Source organism: Tursiops truncatus, chromosome 10 (genome assembly GCF_011762595.2).
Source record: "Tursiops truncatus isolate mTurTru1 chromosome 10, mTurTru1.mat.Y, whole genome shotgun sequence".
Lineage (NCBI taxonomy): Eukaryota > Metazoa > Chordata > Mammalia > Artiodactyla > Delphinidae > Tursiops > Tursiops truncatus.
The window spans coordinates 90,512,214-90,535,622 of NC_047043.1; positions in this window are offsets into that span (position 1 = coordinate 90,512,214).

A 23,409-nucleotide genomic window follows, 5' to 3' on the forward strand; every position below is an offset into this window, starting at 1 on the left:
CAGTTTCTGGTGAAACTTTTCTCTTTGGACTGCAGATGGCTGCCATCTTGATGTATCTTCACATGGTCTTTCTTCATTTCATGTGCATCCCTGGTATCACTTCCTCTTCTTATAAAGACACCAGTTCTTTTGGATTATGTTTCCACCCTTATGATCTCATTTAACGTAATTATCTCCATAAAAGCCTTATTTCCAAAAACAGACACATTGGGGATTAGGGCTTCACCATATGAATTTTGGGGGACATAATTCTATCTATAACAATGATATTTTCTCCTAAGCAGAGGTCTGGTCATGCGATGATAATTAATCAATATGTTCCACTTAGCAAAACCGTCACAGGTTCACTGGAAGAAAAAGAAAAAAGAAGTTCCCGAATGTCTGCATGTGGGAAGGGTGATGGGAGAGTGTTCATCATAAATTCTCTAGTTGAATTACTTTATTTCATATATGGCCCTACTTTGAAGGACAAATATGATGTGAATTTATAGATAAAGCAACTCCACAAAATGATCCAAATACTTGTTTCAGATCAGGTATTTTGCTGAATCCACAGAAGGATTCACAAACAAAAATTACATTTTCAAACCTATCACATAGTCCTCATTTTGTTGGCAGGGAGCAATCTATGGGTTGAAGGCAAAGTAGAGTATCTTTTTTGAGTCTTCTGGAATGTTGCAGTAACAGTGCCATGGGTCTCCCATCAGGTCATGTGTATAAGGCTCAGAAATCCCTTTTTGCACAGCACCATAAAAACTGACCTCTGTGACATTGTCTCCTTATGCTTCAAGGGACACAGGACTGGCCACAACACAGAGTCAAAAAAATCTTGAGATCCACCAGCATCCTGCATCCAGCTCACCTGGGACTCTGATAAAGCTACATGGTCTCTTCTCCCATGAGTTTCTGCACAAGCTTTGAGAGCTGAAAGTCTCTCACCTTATAACCACCAGACAGTCTCTCACCTACCTGAAGGACAGTTCCTAGGAGTCCTGCTGTCACAAATGTTCCATGAGTGTTTGGCGGGGGTGGGTCTGGGCAGTTTAATCCCCATAGTCTTTATCTTACTTGATCCTGTCTTGGGATGCAGGAGGAATGGGCTCCAAGGGAGGCTTTCCAGAAGTCTGACATCTTCTTACAGAACCTCATCCTGCTCTGATCATTCCTATATTCTGTTACCACCCTGCCAGTGTTTACATGTTTAGTTTGAAGTGGGTTATTTTGACATTGTGTAAGTGGTCCCATAACTATTCATTAATTCATCCATCCATTTCTTAGCAAATCATTTATTAAAGTTAATGACTGTGAGCTATACCTGGTACTAGGCAATGGGATATAGGGGCGAACCAAAGAGACCCGAGTCTTTGCCTTCAAGGAGGATATCAAATTGTAGATGGCCTGCCTCTAACTAGAATTGAAGGCAAGGAAAAGGTCTCTGGAGTCTTTTGTGTTTCCCCACAGTGGCCACGGCAGGACCGTGCTCACAGCAGGTGCTCAAGAAATAACTGGTGTGTCATGAACCAGATGTCCAGGGTCAGCTTTGTTGCCCGGGTAGCTACTGATTTATGGCCCCATATGGTCACCTTCTCTACCCTTCTCATTGCCTTCTATCCCAAGGCTGCATCCTTTTCCCTCTATATCTGTTCCTCCAATTCTAAGAGCAATGAACTCTTTCCCTATCTGTCCTCATATCCTGACCAGCCCAAGTAGAACAGAAAAATTAGAAGGAGTTGGGCGAGGTTTCTTCCTCTGCCCACAAAGGTTACCACACAGACTGTCTGGGCTTGTTTCTCCCGATGAAATATAAAGTTATTCCCAATAAACCATTCCCCATCACATTAACCATTGTCAGGAATGAGCTGATTAGTTACAAAGCATGATAATGCAGAGAAAATTCTAATTAAGAGAAATGAGGGAATCTAACACATATCATCAGTCATCATGCTGTCATCCTTACCCATATAATAAGAGGTGGTTTGTGCCAAGAGTCTGCCTGTCGCTTTTGAAAGAGAACTATTTATAATTAGAGTTGTGTTGAATATTTAAAAGTTGCAAAATTACCATGTCTCCAGGGGGGAAATTCCTGTGGAACCATGCAACAGCAAATCCAGAAAGATTTCTGATGCATTTAAGAGCTTCCAATTTCGTATTAAACAAGGAAAATGGGCCATAGCAATTAAAAGCAATGTGCATTTTATAAAGCTATCTGGCTAATTAATTGTCAGCTCTCAAATGCTACTACGCTTATAGAGTCATAATGAATGTCACATTTAGCATTTATTCAGTAACTTAAAATTTGGGGTTCATTTTTTCTTTTTGCAGATTTTATAGAGTTCTTAATAAATAGTCCTTTCTATGTCCAGGGCCATCTATCCAGCACCTCTAGCTACCCATGACACCAGAGAAAAACACCAGAAATAAAACTCTAAGTACCAAAATAGCTATTATAAAGCCCATGCGCTTTTATTCACTGTGAAGACCTCAGAATCTCACTGAGACACTTATTTTTTCAACTTACTGTTAAAAATGTTCAAAGTACAGAAAAACAGAGAGTATGGTATAATGGCTCCCTTTTTACTCATCACACAGCCTCAACAAGTATCAACCCATGGCCAATCTAATTTCATCTACACCTATCTACTTCCCCTCTCAACCAGATTATTTTGAGACACATGCAAGATACAAACTTTCATCCGTAAGTACTTTATTTTTTACCTCTAAAAGATAGAGGCTCTAAAAAACCCATGAAAATGACCATTATTATACCTAAGATAATTAACAATAATATCTCAGTATTAGGTACTTTTCTACTCATTATGGACACAATTGTATCAGACTTGCATATGTGGCTTTCTTTTCTTCAATAGACTCTCAGAGCAGTAAATATGATGGGGCTGGGGGTGGGGATAGAGACGGAGGTCATGGAGAAGTGAACAGAGGCCATGTAGCCTACCTACTAGCTGAATAATTTGGGGAGCTCATTCACTTTCCTTAAGCTTTAGTTGCTTCAAAAATAAATATCGTTGTTATAATGGTTAAATTAGAGGTGACATAATATATGAAGAACCCAATACAATGCCTTGCATACACTTAATGGTGCAGTGTCAGCTATTCTACCTAAAATGGTTAAAATAAAAATATCAGCAGTGTGAAAAGTCAATCATAGGGCTCTGGAAATTTACTTAGATGACTCAGCAATGACCACCTTGCTTCCAAATCAATAAAGGATACTTTTTGAACTCATTTAATGTAACTTCTCATTAGCTTTTGAAACTACTATTGAGCACACTCTCTTTTTGGAAATTGTCTCTTTCTTGTCTTGGCTTCTGTGATACCAAGAAAACTCTCTTGCTTCTCTTTCTTAATCTCCATTGAGGGCACATTCTCCATTCATGACCATTAAATGTGAGATTTCTTCAAAGCCTAGTCCTAATTCCATTTTGTGCTTTTTTTTTTTTCCACTCTACATTCTCACTAGTTTTTTTTGTTTGTTTGTTTTATCAACTTCTAGGGCTAAAAACACGATTTATATGCTAGCAACTCCCAAAGTTATATCTCTAACCCAGATGTCACTTCTCAGCTCCAGGCTTTATAACCAGCTGCCTGAGAGCCATCTTTACCTGAATGTTCCACAGCATTTCATAGACATTCCCCAAACTGAATCCCTATCTATCTCTGTTTTGGATACCTATGCTGTATAAAGAATCACTCCAAAATTGAAAGGTTTAGAAGATCAAATTTTTTCTCTCATGATTCTGAAGCTTATCTGGATATTATTCTGCTCCATGTGGGGCAACTGCTGGAAGGTCTAAAACTCACATGGCTAGCAGCTGATGCTGGCCACTTGCTATAAGTCAGCTGGGGTGATCAGCCATGGTCCTATTTCTCCTTCGTGTAAGCTTCTCCGTGTAGCTGCTTGGGCTTCTTCACAGATGGCAACTGGATTCCAAGAAGAAGTATTCCAAGAGATGAAGGCAGAAGCTGGAATTCTCTTAAGGTCTAGTCTCAGAAGCAATACAGCATCACTTTCATTTAATTCTACTAGACAAAGAGGGTCATGAAAGCAGCCCAGATTCAAGGATTGGGGAAATAAATCCTACCTCTTCAGTAGTGGTAAGGTCAGACTGCAGGAAAGCAGACAAGATGGGAGATCTCACTGTAGCCATTATTGGAAGCAAAATTTACGACATTGTCTCTGTGTTCTTCCTGCAGAATTCCCCCCTTTCAGAAATGCTCTACCGAGATGATCCTCCCATGATGACCCTCCTTTAACTTCATCCTCCATGTCCCCTCAGTCACTGAATGTTGTCATTTTTACCTCTGATATTTCTTATAAATCTATCTCTATGTGTCCTTCTATATATCTTCTCCCTATACCCAGTCTCACAACTTAGTTCAAACCATCATCATCCCCTGTCTGGGCTCCTGAAACAGACTCTTAATGGTCACCCCATTGCCACTTTGTCTTTAATCCATTCTTCCTAGAGCAGAAAGACTAATCAGTCCTCCAATGAAAGTAAATCAGCATCTTTTTCTTGCTGTTCAGTAAATTTCAAATCCTTAACCTAGCCCACAAGGCCCTGTCCATGTTCACAACTTTACTTTTCATCACTCTCTCCCCCATATACAAAATCATCCTCTCACAGTGGCCTTCTTTTATTCCTCAAACAAAGCACACTCCTTCCTGCCTCATGGGCTTGCCCAGGCTGTCTCTTCTATCTGAAGGGCTCTTCCTCACACTCTGGACTCAGCTAATCCCCACATCTCTTTCATGTCACAGCTGAAATATAACTTCTTCAGGAAAGCCTTTCCTACCCTCTCTGATGAAGTTCCTCTATTATATACTCTCATGGTATGGAGGACCATTAATTTGTAATACTTATCATAAAAGCAATTAAAGAGGTTTTCATTAATTTATAGGGGATTATTCAAGCACTTATGTTCTATAAAGTCATCATGAAAACTAAATTAGTGAATACTGAAGCATTGCTCCTGGGGAAATGTTATAACAGGGTTATGTTCCTGTGAATCTTTGGCCATTACATTTTTGTCAACTACTCAATCCAAAACATTGTTTATGTGTATATCTGTTTAAAGCACCTTTTAAAATATATACAGTTGATTCATTAGCATTGAAATCAGAGCCAGCAGCACTATAATTATGGCTGAATGACGCTGATCTAACACAGGGATTTTCTCTGTAAGGCACAGCACAGCCTTCCTGTGCTTAGAAACACTAGACAGCAGTAAATTGGGGGCGGGGCATTTTAAACAGCAAACTCACCAACAAAAATACAAAACACCTTGCACTCAATCTGCCACGAAAAGGATACTTGTTTACAGCATGTAAACTGAAATAAGAAGGCAGTGTGTTTTTTGTTTAATCTCTACTGGGATCACGGGGGTTGGGCAACTCAAATTCTTTGCTGTTCAGTGCCTGTCTGCAAATGACCATGAAAGTGCTGATTTGGGGGTCACAATAAATTATAGTGAGTCAGTGAATTTGCAAATATGGAATCTGGGAATAATGAGGGATTGACTGTCCTAGAAAAATGAATGCTTCCCTTGCTAGATCATAACCTCCCTGGTAGGGATCTTGTCTGTCTTGTTCACTGTATCCCACTGTGCCTGAGACATGCTAGGTAATCAATAAATATGTGTCCAATTAATTAACTTATATGATTTGATTCTTCCTTTAAGCTTATAAAATCAATTCTTAACCCTAACTGCCATATAAACTGTAAATAAACAATAGGATGTACTTGGCAAGAGTAGATGGACTATATAAAGACTAAAGTTAGTTGAGCCCTTGTGAAAAGGGTAGGCTTGGATACGGGACAAGTAAGCACTTCTGTGCCTGGACTGATAAGGAGGAGAAGCTGGGTATGGGTGAAAATCAAGGGATGAGGGAAAGTGACCAGGTGTAGAACCAGATCTTGGTATAGTAGTTGACAATCCAAAATGCAGGTCCAAAAGACAGAATCTCTTTTGAAATTGTGCCTGGGGCAGAGTAGTCCTCATAGAAGGGTAAGAGGATCAATGAATAAATAACTGGATAGTTAGATGTTTGAATGGCTAAGGAAAATAGAAAACTGAGGTGAGCAAATTCAGTCAGCATGATTCAATGTCATAGATGTAAGTGACATCAAATTCCTTAGGTCAAGTGTGTGGTGGAAGAATGGTCTTGGTCCTAAATACATTCACAGGAGAAATACAGACAGTGGCTTAAATTTTTTGCATATGATTCAGTGCCTTGGAGAAGGAAGTAGCATGACTTAAGCAAGGTACCAAGACCCCAGCTAAGTTGAATCCTAAACAAGTTGCAGTTCTAGTGAAGAAATAAGTGCTAATTAGGGAAGAAAATCAAGGCAGAGTCACAACCATACATCCTAGGCGCCCACAAAAGGAGCATGCTAAGGCTTAGTAGACATGTACCCTCAGGTACAACAGATTCCAAAGTCAAAGCAACAAATCTAATCGCAAAGCCCACTCTTGGCTTGGGTCAATATTCTACCTACTCCCACAGGGACTCAGTAATCTGAGTTTACAGTGGGACTCATAGGGCATTGCAGTTGAAAGGGACTGGTGAACACACAGCTCAACTGTTTTGAAATATTCTAGAGTGTTAACTGGACAGAGGACTTAAGGACTGACTTTGAAAGATTTAGAAGACACATTTATTTCAACCAAGATTTACTGAATACCCATTAGGTGCAAAGAACAGGGGGATGGGGAATTGAGGAAGGATCAATGCAAGATGAATGTGTCCTTCATCAAGTATGTGAAACTTCAGGATGCAAGAAATAGCCAATTATGTTAATTTTCTGGGCGATTCCAAAAGACTACAAGGGCCGATGATTTTCTAATTAGCATCCACAGGACTACTGTACAAAAAATCGTTTTAAGGTATACTAATGGTCCTTGAGAAGTACAGAATAAATAGAAAACTGCTTTGGATGAAGAGTTCAATCAAAGCAAAAGAAACTTTCAGATTCTAAGCTGTTCATGGGATTCCATTTGTATGCATATGCAGAATGTAATCTGCAGATGGCCATATCTGGGTCACACCAGTGAACATACATAATTGCAGCCTTTGCCACCATAAGCACTGACAGACACCTGAACAACCCTTGCTGAAGAGCTAAGTCTGATTTGCCTCACTCTTACTCAGTCTGGAAGTATAACGTCACACATGCTGATTTTGCTCCCCAAAATAACATTCTTCAAGAGAAAACTGAGATCGCAGAAAAGCCTCGTGGGTTATGTTCAAGATAAACAGCTGAATTCTGTAAGATGTCCTGCTTCTTCATTAAATTAATACTATTTACTCAGTCTTTTGGTCTTCAGAGACAAGTCGTGGTTTTGAAAATAAGTCTGAAGAAAAGTGTTTTAAGACAAGGGACAAGTGGGGATCCATGGGTTGCATTAGGGTGTTGAGCCTAATGCAAAACCTAAACAAGACAAAGTATCCCTGATTTGCAGTCTTGTGTGTGCATCTCCCAGCATATGTACATGTATCACACACTCCCTGGCTCATACATGCGCACACACACACACACACAGAATTTTGCATATCTCACCCAGTCTGATCCTAGGCTATTACCTAATTTTGACCCTTTGGGGGCTACAAGAATTTGGCAAATGATCTGTTCATGTGATTCTTTCTGTATCTGGTGATAACTGTCTGGAAAATCTTCAGTAACAGCCACTGTGTTTCTTCTTCCCTCTCTTTCTCATCTTGAGACATTTAGCTTCCTCTCATGGCAAGATCTTTGCTGTTGTATTTCGATAGCTAGACCCCCAAGCCCATTTCTCCAGCCCCTAACTCTCAGTGTAAATCTAAAATGTCTGCTGGGACAAGAAGGATTGCTAGGAATATAAGAGTCTAATCAAGGCCCTCCAGACCTCAAGTACTTAAGGAGGTATGGGCAGAAGCCCCACCAGTGGTGGAGGAAGCAGAAGCTTTGGGTACCTTCTCCACATCCTCTGCCCTCTCCGTGTCAGTGCACACTGGCTGACTTCCACCTGCCAACACCGAGGGCATTCTCCTACCTCTTGAGCACCCTTTGCCGTCCCAGTGGCAGACCAGGGAATTAATGCACCCTTGGAGCAGTCCTCAAACAAAGACTGACAAGAGTTGGTGTGTAAATACCCAGCTCCTCAGCCTGTTGGGTAGAGAACTCTGGGATATGTATTCTTTCCTGGCCTCCAGAATTTCCTCAGTAGGATTAAACTCCATCGCCCATAGTAAATCTGGCTTGATGAATGCCATTCTTTATGGGCTGCCTTTCTTTCACTGTCCTCCCCAGTCCTTACTGGCGCTCTCTTTATCATCCAAATAAATTACTTACGTCAAATCCTATCTCAGGGTTTGTTTCAGTGGAACTCATAGTAAGAAAGTAGGTAACATTAGTGACATACATTGGTAGTGTGTACATCATTTGGTTCTTTCAAATCTGTTCTAGCGGAGCAGGCACATAGAAGAGTCAGCATAGTGTTCAATGACAACGACACTCCAAAGATCCAAGTGAAAATGGCTGTGGAAGAATGGGTTTCCATCAGAGTAAATTAAAGAGCATTAAAAGAAAGAATGGTGAAGGCAATTCACAAGGCTGCTGAGAACGAGAAACATTCCGTGGAAATCTTGTAAGATACCATAAAATTAAATGATCCATTCTTCAGAGCACTTGAAAAGTAAAGTTTTCAGAAAGAACAAATGTGGAGTTCAAAGTTAGAAAGAACAGGAAAAACTAATGAACAGCTCTAATGATAATTTTTCCTCAATAGTATTCTAAAGGAAAAATTGATGTATAGGTTCGGTGAAATATAAGCCAATGTCAATTAACCTCCACATAACTTTGCTCACCTCTACTAATATGACAGTCTTTCCAAATGGGCCACAACCATCCTGTTGCTGGTAATTAGGTTCAGAGTTTGTGTCACAATTGTAATGGATTATTGATTGCTTCTTAAAGAACTTCATAGCTCCTCAGGCTTAGGATCCATTAATGAATGCCGGAGCTGATAAAGCTGAGTTTAATTACATCCTGTATGTCTTGTTAGACATTAAACTTGCATTTTTTTTATTATTACTATTTTTCCTCAGTTGAAATTTTATTTTAAGCCTTTACAAACCAAATGCCTGTCTTAGCTGTACTTTATTCTTCAGAAGCTATGGGCATTGATGAAAATTTAATTTGGGGGAAAATTAGCACATTCTTCTTTATGATGTAATATTTTATGCAGTAGTAAAGCTGTATTTGTTCTTGACTGGGTATTCTGCAAGGAGATCTGTAACCTGGTCAGGTATTCTCCATCATGAGGAGACTTCTTCTTGTTCCTCAGCTCCCTGCTACAGTCCCATGCCCCAACATTTGCCTGCCTGAGAGGACATTGTATATCCTCCCCTCCTTAGAAGAGGCAGATGTGTGAATGGCACAGTGGCCAGGCTGACCACAGACTTTTGAGCTTGTACAGAAATGAAGAAGCAAACCTTTCACCCCAGGTTACTATTATCCAGGTTAGGAGTTCCTTGTTTGAAGAAATTCTGAAGGCTTCTTTTAAAGCGTCAGTGGGCTTGATGTGAAGCCCCAAGCAGTATATGAAACGCATTAGCAAAATAAAATACCACCGCACTTTATCATTATTCATGAGGATATGCTGATGACAGAAACAGCAGTTTCTAGTGAGAGCTCCACTCTCCCTAGTTTTCAAAACCCAGATCAAGTCTCTTTCTCCATTGAGCATTCTTGGACTACACAAAAATTTTTCTCTCCCCTGAACTAAAAAGTCTATTTTCTTTTTATTCTTCATCTGGAAATAAACAGTGCATTATGACCGTTCCTGGGGTCAGGGGTGACCTCTACTTCTAAGCTTCCCATTGGGGCTGATTGCATTATTCCTGTGCAGGGGTTTGCACCTTACTGGAAGCCTAGGGAGGCACTGACCACATAAAATTCTCTTTGAGGAGCAAGGTAGGCGACGGGAATATCAACAGAGAAATATGTTTAAAACACAGGGGAACCAGTAAGAGGCCCCACAATCTCTGACGGCTTCACCAGTAATATTGTACTGGCTGACTTTCGACTGTTTCAGAAAGCAACCTTCCTTGTAGAATATTTCCCAGGCCAAAAGCAAAAACAAAACAAAAAACTGGGAAAATCTAATCAAAGTTTGAGTATAAAAGAAAGCAGTAGCTTAATCAACAGTATTAGCATATCTGAAGAAAGAGCACATCTATATAAATAGGGGTGGTCTGCTTGGAATATTAAAAAAAGTATTCATTCAGGCCTGTGGAGATGCAGTGACCTCCACCAGTCAGCCCTTAGAGAGTCATTTTAAGGTCAGGAGGGGCATTCTTTAAGACTGCCATCATTTCTTAAGCATGGCAAAGCAAAGGGAAGATAGAGGTCATGTGCTTCAAATTTTTCAGAGAGGAAATAAATAGTATGTGTCACTATAAAGAACATGAGAAAAAGATCAGAAATGTATAAAACTATCTGAATAAACTGTGATCATAAGTCATGATTCTATCTGAAGTTCAATAATTGAAAAATTGCAAAATTTGTTACCCACATGGAAGACAAACAAATGAACAAACCTTATCATCACAGAAGAATAAAACTAATACTGTATGCAGTTCTACTAATATGCAGAGGCATGTGTGGACAGACCTCCCCTAGCATATCTAAACATTATGATCAACCCCGTGCTCTCCTAGGATTTTGCTTTAAGGGTCAAAAGCAACTTTGATAACGTAATTTCACTTCCCACAGTGGGTGTGACTCCAGGTGCAGCATTATTTAAGGGGGTTCTTCCCCTAACTAACTCTTCTTTGGACTTCATGAAATATAACTTCCTCAGGGTGCCTAACCAGGCCCCAGTCATTATATTAGTCGCTGCCCTTCCCTTGTAACATTCAGTGCACATAAAATTACAGGCTTACAGTCCTGTCTCCATGACGCTGTAATTTCCACGAAGTCAGGGTCTTTTTATAGGATGACCAACAGTCCTGGTTTGATGAGGCTGGATGGATGGAGTAGGGGGTTGCTGGATGCGGGAATTTCAGTGCTAAAACTGGGAAAGTCACAGAAACTAAAACAGGACAACATAATCATTCTGTTATACACTGCTGTTTTTGGGACACCTACTTCAATGTCTACAAACTTTGTTCAAAATATGTACAGGAAAAAATGTGAGAAAAAGCACAACAGATAATTGTTTGCACACTATATTATAACTCTAAAATACATAATCCCAGATTGAAAGGGAACATAAGAGTAGTTATTCTGGTTCCATGATAGGGTGATAGTTTTGTTTTATTGGGGGATTTTTACATTAAAAATTATGTTTATTATAATTTTTAAGTTGATGTGATGCCGATTTTTTTGGACTCCAAATCATATTCCACTTTCCTTTGGAAACCTTTCCAGAACCTGCTGGAAAGAAATAATTTTTCCTCTCTAAATTCATTCACAATTGTTGCTCACGACACTCATTTATCATATACCATTTTAGTGACTTGAAGTTCTTTCTACCCCCTCTCTTGTGTCCTAACTGCTTATCTCGAATAGACTCTGTTCCTGGAAGAGAGGCATATGTTTGAGGGTCTCCCCCAATGCCTTATAACCTCTCTGTCAAACTGCCCCCACCCAGCCCCTTCCAGCCCTGCCTGGGGAACCTTACACTCCATAATCCAGCAAGCTGCAGTTTGCAGCTGATCCTGCCATCCTGTGAAACTCAGACCCTCTCTGGAGTACAGAGAAATTCTCATGGAAATGGCTGGGCCATTCCTTCTCCATAATCCCCTCCTTTAAAAGTCTTTATTGGCCCCAGGACGGCCATTGTGAGCAGAGTCTCTGTAAATCAGTCAGCCCGAGCTGTGTGGCGTGGAGGTTGAACACCAACCCCGCTGCAGTTCACTTATGTTTCTGTGGTGCCCAGAAGCAAGAAGCAGTTTGCTTTTTTAAGTGGGGAGGGGAAGGAACAGGATGTAGCCCAGAGACAGAGCAGCAGGTGTTTTTAGAGGCGAGATGAAATCTGGTTGGAGAAATACACTACCACGTTTAGGTGGATGCCAATTGTAAGACTTAGACTAACAAAGTTCTGCAAGTTAAACGTGAGGCTTCAGAAGATGGAACTGAAGTCTCAGAGACCTTTGAAAACATCTGTTTTTTATGATCACATACAAAATTTAGAGAGAAGAAATATTGGCCATAAAAGGACATTGCTTATACCTGCTACACCAAAGCATCTCTCCCACGGGTAGGCAGAGATCTAGAAGCAGGGCTGACACATTTAAATCAGAGAGGAAGATAATCTTGCCTCTAAAAATGTGCATCTGTCAAATCACAGGGAAGGAAGGCCAAGGCAGAGAAACTACAGCTCTTGAATCTGAAGTTAGAAGAGAATGGAAGAGTGCTATGGAGAGAGAAGATCTCTGAGAAACTCTGCATTATGCCTGTTCAGAAGCCAAGGGGAAAAATCTCTCTTCCAGAGTAGTCGAGCCAGCACTGAATTCACATCTATTTATTGGGAATAAATGAAGCAGCCAGGAAATAATATTCAAAATGCTTTGTAACCATTGTACTGGAACCAAGACAGAGCAGGTGTGGTGCCTTTTCATGGAGGGAAAGTCATGGGAGGTTGCTCAGAGGCTGTAAAACTTTTGAAGAATAAGTAGGATTTTTCCAAGTGGAGAAGGAGCTCGGATTCCTGGTTTATGAAGAAAAGAAGCCATAAGAGGGTCTTGGTGCTCTGGCCGGGTGTCAGGCCTGAGCCTCTGAGGTGGGAGAGCTGAGTTCAGGATATTGGTCCACCAGAGACCTCCCAGCTCTACGTAATATCAAATGGTGAAAGCTCTCCCAAAGATCTCCATCTCAACACTAAGACCCAGCTCCACTCAACGACCAGCAAGCTACAGTGCTGGACACCCTATGCCAAACTAGCAAGACAGGAACACAACCCCACCCATTAGCGGAAAGCCTGCAAAAAATCATAATAAGGTCAGAGACACCCCAAAACACACCCTCAGACATAGTCCTGCCCACCAGAAAGACAAGATGCAGCCTCATCCACCAGAACACAGGCACCAGTCCCCTCCACCAGGAAGCCTACACAACCCACTGAACAAACCTTAGCCACTGAGGACAGACACCAAAAACAACGGGAACTACAAACCTGCAGCCTGCAAAAAGGAGACACCAAACACAGTAAGTTAAGCAAAATGAGAAGACAGAGAAACACACAGCAGATGAAGAAGCAAGGTAAAAACCCACCAGACCAGACAAATGAAGAGGAAATAGGCAGTCTACCTGAAAAAGAATTCAGAGTAATGATAGTAAAGATGATCCAAAATCTTGGAAATAGAATGGAGACAACACAAGAAACATTTAAAAAGAACCTAGGAGAACTAAAGAGCAAACAAACAATGATGAACAACATGATAAATGAAATTTAAAATTCTCTAGAAGGAATCGATAGTAGAATAACTGAGGCAGAAGAATGGATAAGTGACCTGGAAGATAAAATAGTGGAAATAACTACTGCAGAGCAGACTAAAGAAACAAAGAATGAAAAGAATTGAGGACAGTCTTAGAGACCTCTAGGACAACACTAAATGCACCAACATTTGAATTATAGGGGTCGCACAAGAAGGAGAGAGAAAGAAAGGGACTGAGAAAATATTTGAAGAGCTTATAGTTGAAAACTTCCCCAATATGGGAAAGGAGATAGTTAACCAAGTTCAGGAAGCGCAGAGAGTCCCATACAGGATAAATACAAGGAGAAACATGCCAAGACACATATTAATCAAACTATCAAACATTAAATACAAAGAAAAAATATTAAAAGCAGCTAGGGAAAAACAACAAATAACATCCAAGGGAACCCCCATAAGGTTAACAGTTGATTTCTCAGCAGAAACTCTGCAAGCCAGAAGGCAATGGCAGGACATATTTAAAGTGATGAAAGGGAAAAACCTACAACCAAGATTACTGTACCCAGCAAGCATCTCATTCAGATTTGAAGGAGAAATTAAAACCTTTACAGACAAGCAAAAACTAAGAGAATTCAGCACCACAAAAGCACCTTTACAACAAATGCTAAAGGAACTTCTCTAGGGAGGAAACACAAGAGAAGGAAAAGACCTACAATAACAAACCCAAAACAATTAAGGAAATGGTAATAGAAAAATACGTATCGAAAACTACCTTAAATGTAAATGGATTAAATGCTCCAACCAAAAGACATAGACTGGCTGAATGGATACAAAAACAAGACCCATATATATGCTGTCTACAAGAGACCCACTTCAGACCTAGGGACACATACAAACTGAAACTGAGGGGATGGAAAAAGATATTTCATGCAAATGGAAATCAAAAGAAATCTGGAGTAGCAACTCTCATATCAGACAAAATAGACTTTAAAATAAAGACTATGACAAGAGACGAAGAAGGGCACTACATAATGATCAAGGGATCAATCCGAGAAGAAGATATAACAATTATAAATATATATGCACCCAACATAGGAGCACCTCAATACATAAGGCAAATGCTAACAGCCATAAGTGGGGAAATCGACAGTAACACAATCATAGTAGGGGACTTTAACACTCCACTTTCACCAATGGACAGATCATCCAAAATGGAAATAGATAAGGAAACACAAGCTTTAAATGATACATTAAACAAGATGGACTTTACTGATATTTATAGGACATTCCATGCAAAAACAACAGAATACACTTCCTTGTCAAGTGCTCATGGAACATTCTCCAGGATAGATCATATCTTGGGTCACAAATCAAGCCTTGGTAAATTTAAGAAAACTGAAATTGTATCAAGTATCATTTCTGAGCACAACGCTACGAGACTAGATATCAATTACAGGAAAAAATCTGTAAAAAATACAAACACATGGAGGCTAAACAATGCACTACTTAATATCCAAGTGATCACTGAAGAAATCAAAGAGGAAATCAAAAATACCTAGAAACACATGACAATGAAAACATGACGACTCAAAACCTAATGGGTGCAGCAAAGGAGTTCTAAGAGGGAAGTTTATAGCAATACAATCCTACCTCAAGAAACAAGAAACATCTCAAATAAACAACCTAACCTTATACCTAAAGCAATTAGAGAAAGAAGAACAAAAAAACCCCAGAGTTAGCAGAAGGAAAGAAAACATAAAAATCAGATCAGAAATAAAAGCAAAAGAAATGGAGGAAACAATAGCAGAGATAAATAAAACTAAAAGTTGGTTCTTTGGGAAGATAAACAAAATTGATAAACCATTAGCCAGACTCATCAAGAAAAAAAGGGAGAAGACTCAAATCAATAGAATTAGAAATGAAAAAGGAAAAGTAACAACTGACACTGCAGAAATACAAAGGATCATGAGAGATTACTACAAGCAACTACATGCCAATAAAATGGACAACCTGGAAGAAATGGACAAATTCTTAGAGAAGCACAACCTTCCGAGACTGAATCAGGAAGAAATAGAAAATATAAACTGACCAATCACAAGCACTGAAATTGAGACTGTGATTAAAAATCTTCCAACAAACAAAAGCCCAGGACCAGAGGGCTTCACAGACGAATTCCTTCGAACATTTAGAAAAGAGCTAACACCTATCCTTCTCAAACTCTTCCAAAATACAGCAGAGGGAGGAATACTTCTAAACTCATTCTACGAGGTCACCATCATCCTGATACCAAAACCAGAGAAAGATGTCACAAAGAAAGAAAACTACAGGCCAATATCACTGATGAACATAGATGCAAAAATCCTCAACAAAATACTAGCAAACAGAATCCAACAGCACATTAAAAGGATCATACACCAAGATCAAGTGGGGTTTATTCCAGGAATGCAAGTATTCTTCAATATATGCAAATCAATCAATGTGATACACCATATTAACAAATTGAAGGAGAAAAACCATATGATCATCTCAGTAGATGCAGAAAAAGCTTTTGACAAAATTCAATACCCATTTATGATAAAAACTCTGCAGAGAGTATGCAAAGAGGGAACTTACCTCAACATAATAAAGGCCATATATGACAAACCCACAGTCAACATCATTCTCAATGGTGAGAAAATGAAACCATTTCCTCTAAGATCAGGAACAAGACAAGGTTGCCCACTCTCACCACTATATTCAACATAGTTTTGGAAGTTTTAGCCACAGCAATCAGAGAAGAAGAAGAACTAAAAGGAATCCAAATCGGAAAAGAAGTAAAGCTGTCACTGTTTGCAGATGACATGATACTATACATAGAGAATCCTAAAGACTCTACCAGAAATCTACTAGAGCTAATCAATGAATTTGGTAAAGTAGCAGGATACAAAATTAATGCACAGAAATCTCTTGCATTCCTATCCACTAATGATGAAAAATCTGAAAGAGAAATCAAGGAAACAATCCCATTTACCATTGCAACAAAAAGAATAAAATACCTAGGAATAAACCTACCTAAGGAGACGAAAGACCTGTATGCAGAAAACTGTAAGACACTGATGAAAGAAATGAAAGATGATACAAACAGATGGAGGGATATACCATGTTCTTGGATTGGAAGAATCAACATTGTGATAATGACTCTACTACCCAAAGCAATCTCCAGATTCAATGAAATCCCTATCAAACTACCAGTGGCATTTTTCACAGAACTAGAACAAAAAGTTTCACAATTTGTATGGAAACACAAAAGACCCCAAATAGCCAAAGCAATCCTGAGAAAGAAAAATGGAGCTAGAGGAATCAGACTTCTGGACTTCAGACTATACTACAAAGCGACAATAATTAAGACAGTATGGTACTGGCACAAAAAGAGATATATAGATCAATGGAACAGGATAGAAAGCCCAGAGATAAACCCACACACATATTGTCACCTTATCTTTGATAAAGGAGGCAAGAATATACAATGGAGAAAAGACAGCCTCTTCAATCAGTGGTGCTGGGAAAACTGGACAGCTACATGTAAAAGAATGAAATTAGAATACTCCCTAACACCATACACAAAAATAAGCTCAAAATGGATTAAAGGCCTAAATGTAAGGCCAGACACTATCAAACTCTTAGAGGAAAACATAGGCAGAACACTCTATGACATAAATCACAGCAAGATCCTTTTTGACCCACCTCCTAGAGAAATGGAAATAAAAACAAAAATAAACAAATGGGACCTAATGAAACTTCAAAGCTTTTGCACAGCAAAGGAAACCATAAACAAGATGAAAAGACAACCCTCAAATTGGGAGAAAATATTTGAAAACGAAGCAACTGACAAAGGATTAATTTCCAAAATATACAAGCAGCTCATGCAGCTTAATATCAAAAAAACAAACAACCCAATCCAAAAATGGGCAGAAGACCTAAATAGACATTTTTCCAAAGAAGATATACAGATTGCCAAGAAACACATGAAAGGATGCTCAACATCACTAATCATTAGAGAAATGCATATCAAAACTACAATGAGGTATCACCTCACACCAGTCAGAATGGCCATCATCAAAAAATCTAGAAACAATAAATGCTGGAGAGGGTGTGGAGAAAATCGAAACCTCTTGCACTGTTGGTGGGAATGTAAATTGATACAGCCACTATGGAGAACAGTATAGAGGTTACTTAAAAAACTAAAAATAGAATTACCGTGCGACCCAGTAATTCCACTACTGGGCATATACCCTGAGAAAACCATCATTCAAAAAAGTGTCATGTACCACAATGTTCATTGCAGCTCTATTTACAATAGCCAAGATATGGAAGTAACCTAAGTGTCCACGGACAGATGAATGGATAAAGAAGATGTGGCACATATATACAATAAAAGGAAATGAAATTGAGTTATTTGTAGTGAGGTGGATGGACCTAGAGTCTGTCCTACAGAGTGAAGTAAGTCAGAAAGAGAAAAACAAATACTGTATGCTAACACATATATATGGAATCTAAAGAAAACAAAATGGTTCTGAGGAACCTAGGGGCAGGACAGGAATAAAGACACAGACGTTGAGAATGGACTTGGGGACATGGGGAGGGGGAAGGGTAAGCTGGGACAAATTGAGAGAGTGGCACTGACATATATACACTACCAAATGTAAAATAGATAGCTAGTGGGAAGCAGCTGCATAGCACAGGGAGATCAGCTGGTGCTTTGTGACCACCTAGACGGGTGGGATAGGGAAGTTGGGAGGGAGACGCAAGAGGGAGGGGATATGGGGATATATGTATATGTACAGCTGATTCACTATGTTATAAAGCAGAAACTAACACACCATTGTAAAGCAATTATATTCTAATAAATGTGTTAAAAAACAATAAAATGTTTTGTAGAAGGGCCTTTTGCCCTCAAACCTAAGCTAACTTTTCTTCTTTCATTACTCCTCTTTCCTCCTTCATTCCTAAATGAGTTCTCCTGGGTTTGTGTGAGTACTCAGGGAGGAATAAAAGGCCCATTTGTCATGCTGGAGACTGAGAACACATCAGGTCTAATGGGATTCCAGCCTGGGCAACTCCATCATTTGTTCTGACATCTAATCACTTTATCCTGATGTTCTGTGCAATTCTACTTCTAATCTACATGACCCCTACACTGCATCTTCACAACATTGTGTAATTAAAACCTTTAAACAAATCTTTCTTCACTCCCATGCCCTAGTAATTTCCTAAAAAGCTTCTGCCTTATTCCTCAATCTTGGCTGAAATAATACACTGTGAAAGCAAAGTCATATGCAGAGGACAAGAATAATTACTCATAGCATACTCAAGAACGAGAGAGAACAGGGACTTCCCTGGTGGCGCAGTGGTTAAAATCCGCCTGCCAATGCAGGGGATACGGGTTCGAGCCCTGGTCCGGGAAGATCCCACATACCACCGAGCAACTAAGTCCGTGTGCCACAACTACTGAGCTGCATGCCTAGAGCCTGTGCTCCACAACAAGAGAAGCCACCACAATGAGAAGCCCATGCACCGCAACGAAGAGTAGCCCCCACTCTCTGCAACTAGAGCAAGCCTGCGCCCAGCCACAAAAACCCAACGCAGCCAAAACTTAATTAATTAATTAATTTTTAAAAATACTAACTTTAAAAAAATGAGAACAGAAGGGAGGGAACCCTAACCTATCATATTATTGGATATGATTCATAATATCACAGCACAAATGCACTGCTACAAAAGACCATGAACTCAAATGATTTATAAAACTGCATTTCTAATACAATTTGGCTTTCCCCAACTGGATTTTGCTTTATATATAGAATGGAGGTATTCTGCTTTTTTATTTTGATTTTATCCTTTAGGGCAAATACAAAGAGGGATGCATTCTGTATGATACTATAATGGTGGATATATGTCATCATAAATTTGTGTAAACCCACAGAATGTATGACACCAAAAGTAAACTATGGACTCTGGGTGATTACGATGTGTCAGTGTAGGTTCATCAGTTGTAACCAAGGTACCACTGTGGGGCTGGATGTTGACAGTCGGGGAAGAGGTGTGTGTGTGGGGTCAGGAGACTTACAGGAAATCTCTGTACCTTCCACTCAATTTTGCCTGGAACCTAAACCTTTAAAAAATAAAGTCTATTAAAGCAAAAAGGGAAAAAAAGGCAGGGGGAGGGAGATGCAGTGGTGAGAGTGAGTCCTATCAGGAATGTTCTCTGCACTCCCTGGAATGCCCTCTGCTTCTTTCAGCCTGTCTGAATGCTCCCTGTCGCTCAATACCCATCCCAAGTTCCACCACACTCAGGGAGCTTCCCCATGATTCTTGCTTGCAAGGCTCTGTTTTGCTCCTGCTTGTGGATTCACTGTACTCTGATTACCTTGTGTGAGGCAAAAAAGAAGTCCAAGAAAGAACACCCCTGACTGAGAATCTCATGGGGAGAACTGGGTCCTATTCACCTTTAGAAATAACTGGGTTGAGACTTGGAGTAAATCACTTAGCCACTAACTGGTTCCTTCTCCTGAGAAAGGAAAAGACCAGATTAGATCAAAGTTTTGCTGAGTTGTTTTAGTTGTCCCTCAAGAAACACTGGTCTTTTTAAAGCAGGAACTTCTCAGAACTTTCTCAGAACTTTCATATGTTAAAATGAAAGATTAATCTAGAGCAGTTTAGAGTATGTGACATTTCCTAAACTTCTTGGACAATGAAGCATCTTACATGATTGAGGTCCTACAGAAAACTCTCTGGAAAATACTGAACCCTATTTCTAGGGTGTCTCATAACCTTGATAGAGGGATCAGCTACTTTTGTGTTGTCATTTAATTCATGTTTTGGGGGGGTTACTATAAACCATGCAGCAATATATTTTATCATGAATGGGTTTTTAAAATTATTTCTTCAACCTCTACAAATACAAGCAAAAAATAAGTATACTGTTTAACATACTGGAACTTGCAAACCTGATTATTGCCTAGAGAAGGAGAAATTATCCCTAAGCCATGTTAAGCCAGGAGGCCAATTCATCTGCTGACCTCCAGGAATGTGGGCATGAAAATGATAGACAGGCTGTCCCACATCTGAGCCTTCCTTCACCACCGTTCTGTAATCCTTCTTCAGACCCAGATCAGCAGCACATTTCTTGCCAACAATCATTAAATAGCCAAGAAAATTTCTGTCATCACCTTCTGCTACAGAAATTTAAGAAATATGTTTCTTAGGTATCACCAGAAAATGTGTTGGTGCCTGAGAGGAAATATCATGCAAAGCAAGATAGCAGTCACCCTCAAAAATGATTTCGCCTGGAATTTCCTTGCAGGTAGTCTTCCCAAAGATCATACTGTCATCAGACTGGACAACCTGAGCCTTGAGAACTCATTTACCATCACAGCCACCCTCCCGTGTGATAGCTCTGGGAGAAGTCTCATGTCTTACTTCATAATTTGTTTCATGTAGTTGTGTCTTGTCTTTCCAATTGGATCGTGAGCCATTTAAGGTCCAGATTTATGTCATGTATGTCTTTGTGGTTTCACACATAGGAAAACAAGAATGCAGTAAATACTTGTTGAAACTGCTCTTGCTTCTCATTTCTGTGAATCTTTATTATTGCCATTATTCAGCTACCTCTCCCCATAAATGACAAGTCCATCTCGTATCTTCACCTGTGTAGATTATCTAATATCCACTTCAAATGGTCCTTCTTTACTAGGTCTTCTCCGTTCTTCCAATTTAGACTCCAAAGTTTCGATTGCACCTTCACTATGACATCTGTCATATCTCATTTCACCTCTCAATACCTGTCCAGTTTTCTTGTTTTCAGCTAAACTGTACATTCCTTGGGGGTAGCAATATATCTTACTCATATGTATTCTCACGTGCTACTCGTCCAGAGTTTGATGCATTGAATTGAGCACATGAGTCTGTGCCAGCTTCTGCTGCATGACAAACCACCCCAAAACTTAGTGGTTAACACAGCCCCCATTTCTCCTCAGCTGGAGAGGTTCTTCTAGCATCTGCCAGCCCCCTCGTGCAAGTGCAGTCACCTGCTGGTCAGGTAGGCAACTCTGCCTGTAGGGTTGGCAGGCTGTTGGCTGGGGTAATGTGGGCAACACATCTCTCATTTTCCATGAAGCTAACCGGGCCTTGTTCATACAACAGCTGTCAGGCTAGGCTTCTGAGACAATGAATGGAAGTACACCAGGGCCCTTGAGGTCTAGACTTGGAATTGACATAAGGTCACTTCTGCCACATTCTATCGCCCAAAGAAAGTCACAAGGCAGCCTAGATTCAAGGGGTGGGAAAATGAACCCTACCTCAGTGGGACAAGCTGCAAAGACACGTTACCAAAGCTCTGCACAAAGGGGTGGATGTGGAGTTCTGGCCGCTCTGCCATCTACCGCAGAGTCTCTCCTTTCTGCAAGTCCAAAACTATTGAAAACACTCACTTGCCTAACTCAGCCACCAGCCCTCATGTTCTCCTCTTTCACAGGGCATCGAGTCACACACATTTACCAAAGACAGGGTTATTGCTGAAAATATTCACCATGCATGGAAATGTGAGGGCATGTGAAATGGGAATAGTCATTAGTTCTCTAGAATCAAATGCATAACATGTCTAATTCACCTCTCTTTGTTTCATTCATTTGCAGATGACTTAGCATTGGGGAGTCATAAACTATTAAAACCAGGAATAAACTTAAGGTCATCTAGTCCAGGGGTTGCACACTTTAATGCCTCCAGGGACCAGATAGGTAAGGTTAATGAGTAAAACTGAATTTAAGCCAAGATGGGTTGGGAGACTGTGAGAGACTCATAGGCAACTGTCTCAAATGAAGGCATTAAAAACCTTGCTTTAACAAAAAGAAAGAAAAACTGTTCAGAATAAATAAAATACACGTGTAGACAGAATTCAGACCCCAGGCCTCCATGTCATCATATCTGATACGAGATCAACTCTCACTTTACAGATGAGAAAGCCAAGGCCCAGAGAGGTCAAAATGTTTTTCCAAGGGGGCCCAGCTGGTCAGCCAAAGAAATGTGACTAGACTCCCTGCGAGTCTCCTGTGAATTGGCTCTGGCATCAGCACTGCCTAGAGTATAATTTTTAAAGTTTTCTTCCTGATGGGAAAGCTAGATTCAATCTCTTCACAAAACAGCTGCCTCCTGGGTTTTGTCAGAATAGAAAAAGCTCTCCTAGAAAATGGGTGTCTCACGGGAGTGACTGCCTGGGTCAGTTTATAAAAGGAATGACAGTTTGATTTGTGGCACTCACCCGTGGGAGCCCAGCTGTGTCTGCTGTTTCCTCTTTGCAGGCAGGAGGCCCAGGGACACTGAAGTAAAGCGCAGAGGCAGCCGCGTTGATGGACGCAACCAGCCTGGGCACAGGCTGTGCTTCCATACAGCCCAGAAGACATATCTGACTTGGCCACCCGGCCCAGCAGAAGATACTGCCTGGCAGAAGTGGAAATGGCAGTACAAGACAAGAAAGGAGAGAAATCCAATACGATTCAGGTCACTCACAGCTACATATTGATGTTTTACCTGTCTTTCCCTTTATTTTCCATTTTTAAAGTGTCCTGGTTTTTGCATTCTTGGCCCAAACGGATAAAGCGTTGTTTTTTTTTCAGGGAAGAGAAGAAGATGAAGCCAGTGTGAGAAGAGTGAGGAAGGATTTGTAAATCAAAGGAAAATGTTACAACAGAAAAATCAAGTATCTTAATCTGTCCAGTCTGTTATAACAAAGAGCTATGGACTGCATGGCTTACATAACAATATAAATGTGTTTCTCACAGTTCTGGAGGCCGGAAGTCCAAGTTCAGGGTGTCAGTGTGATCCGATTCCGGTGAGGAACCTCTTCTGGGTTGCAGGCCATTTTATCACTATGTCCTCACATAGAGGAAGGGGAGAGGGAGCTCTCTGGGTCTCTTTCATAAGAGATCTTGAGGGAT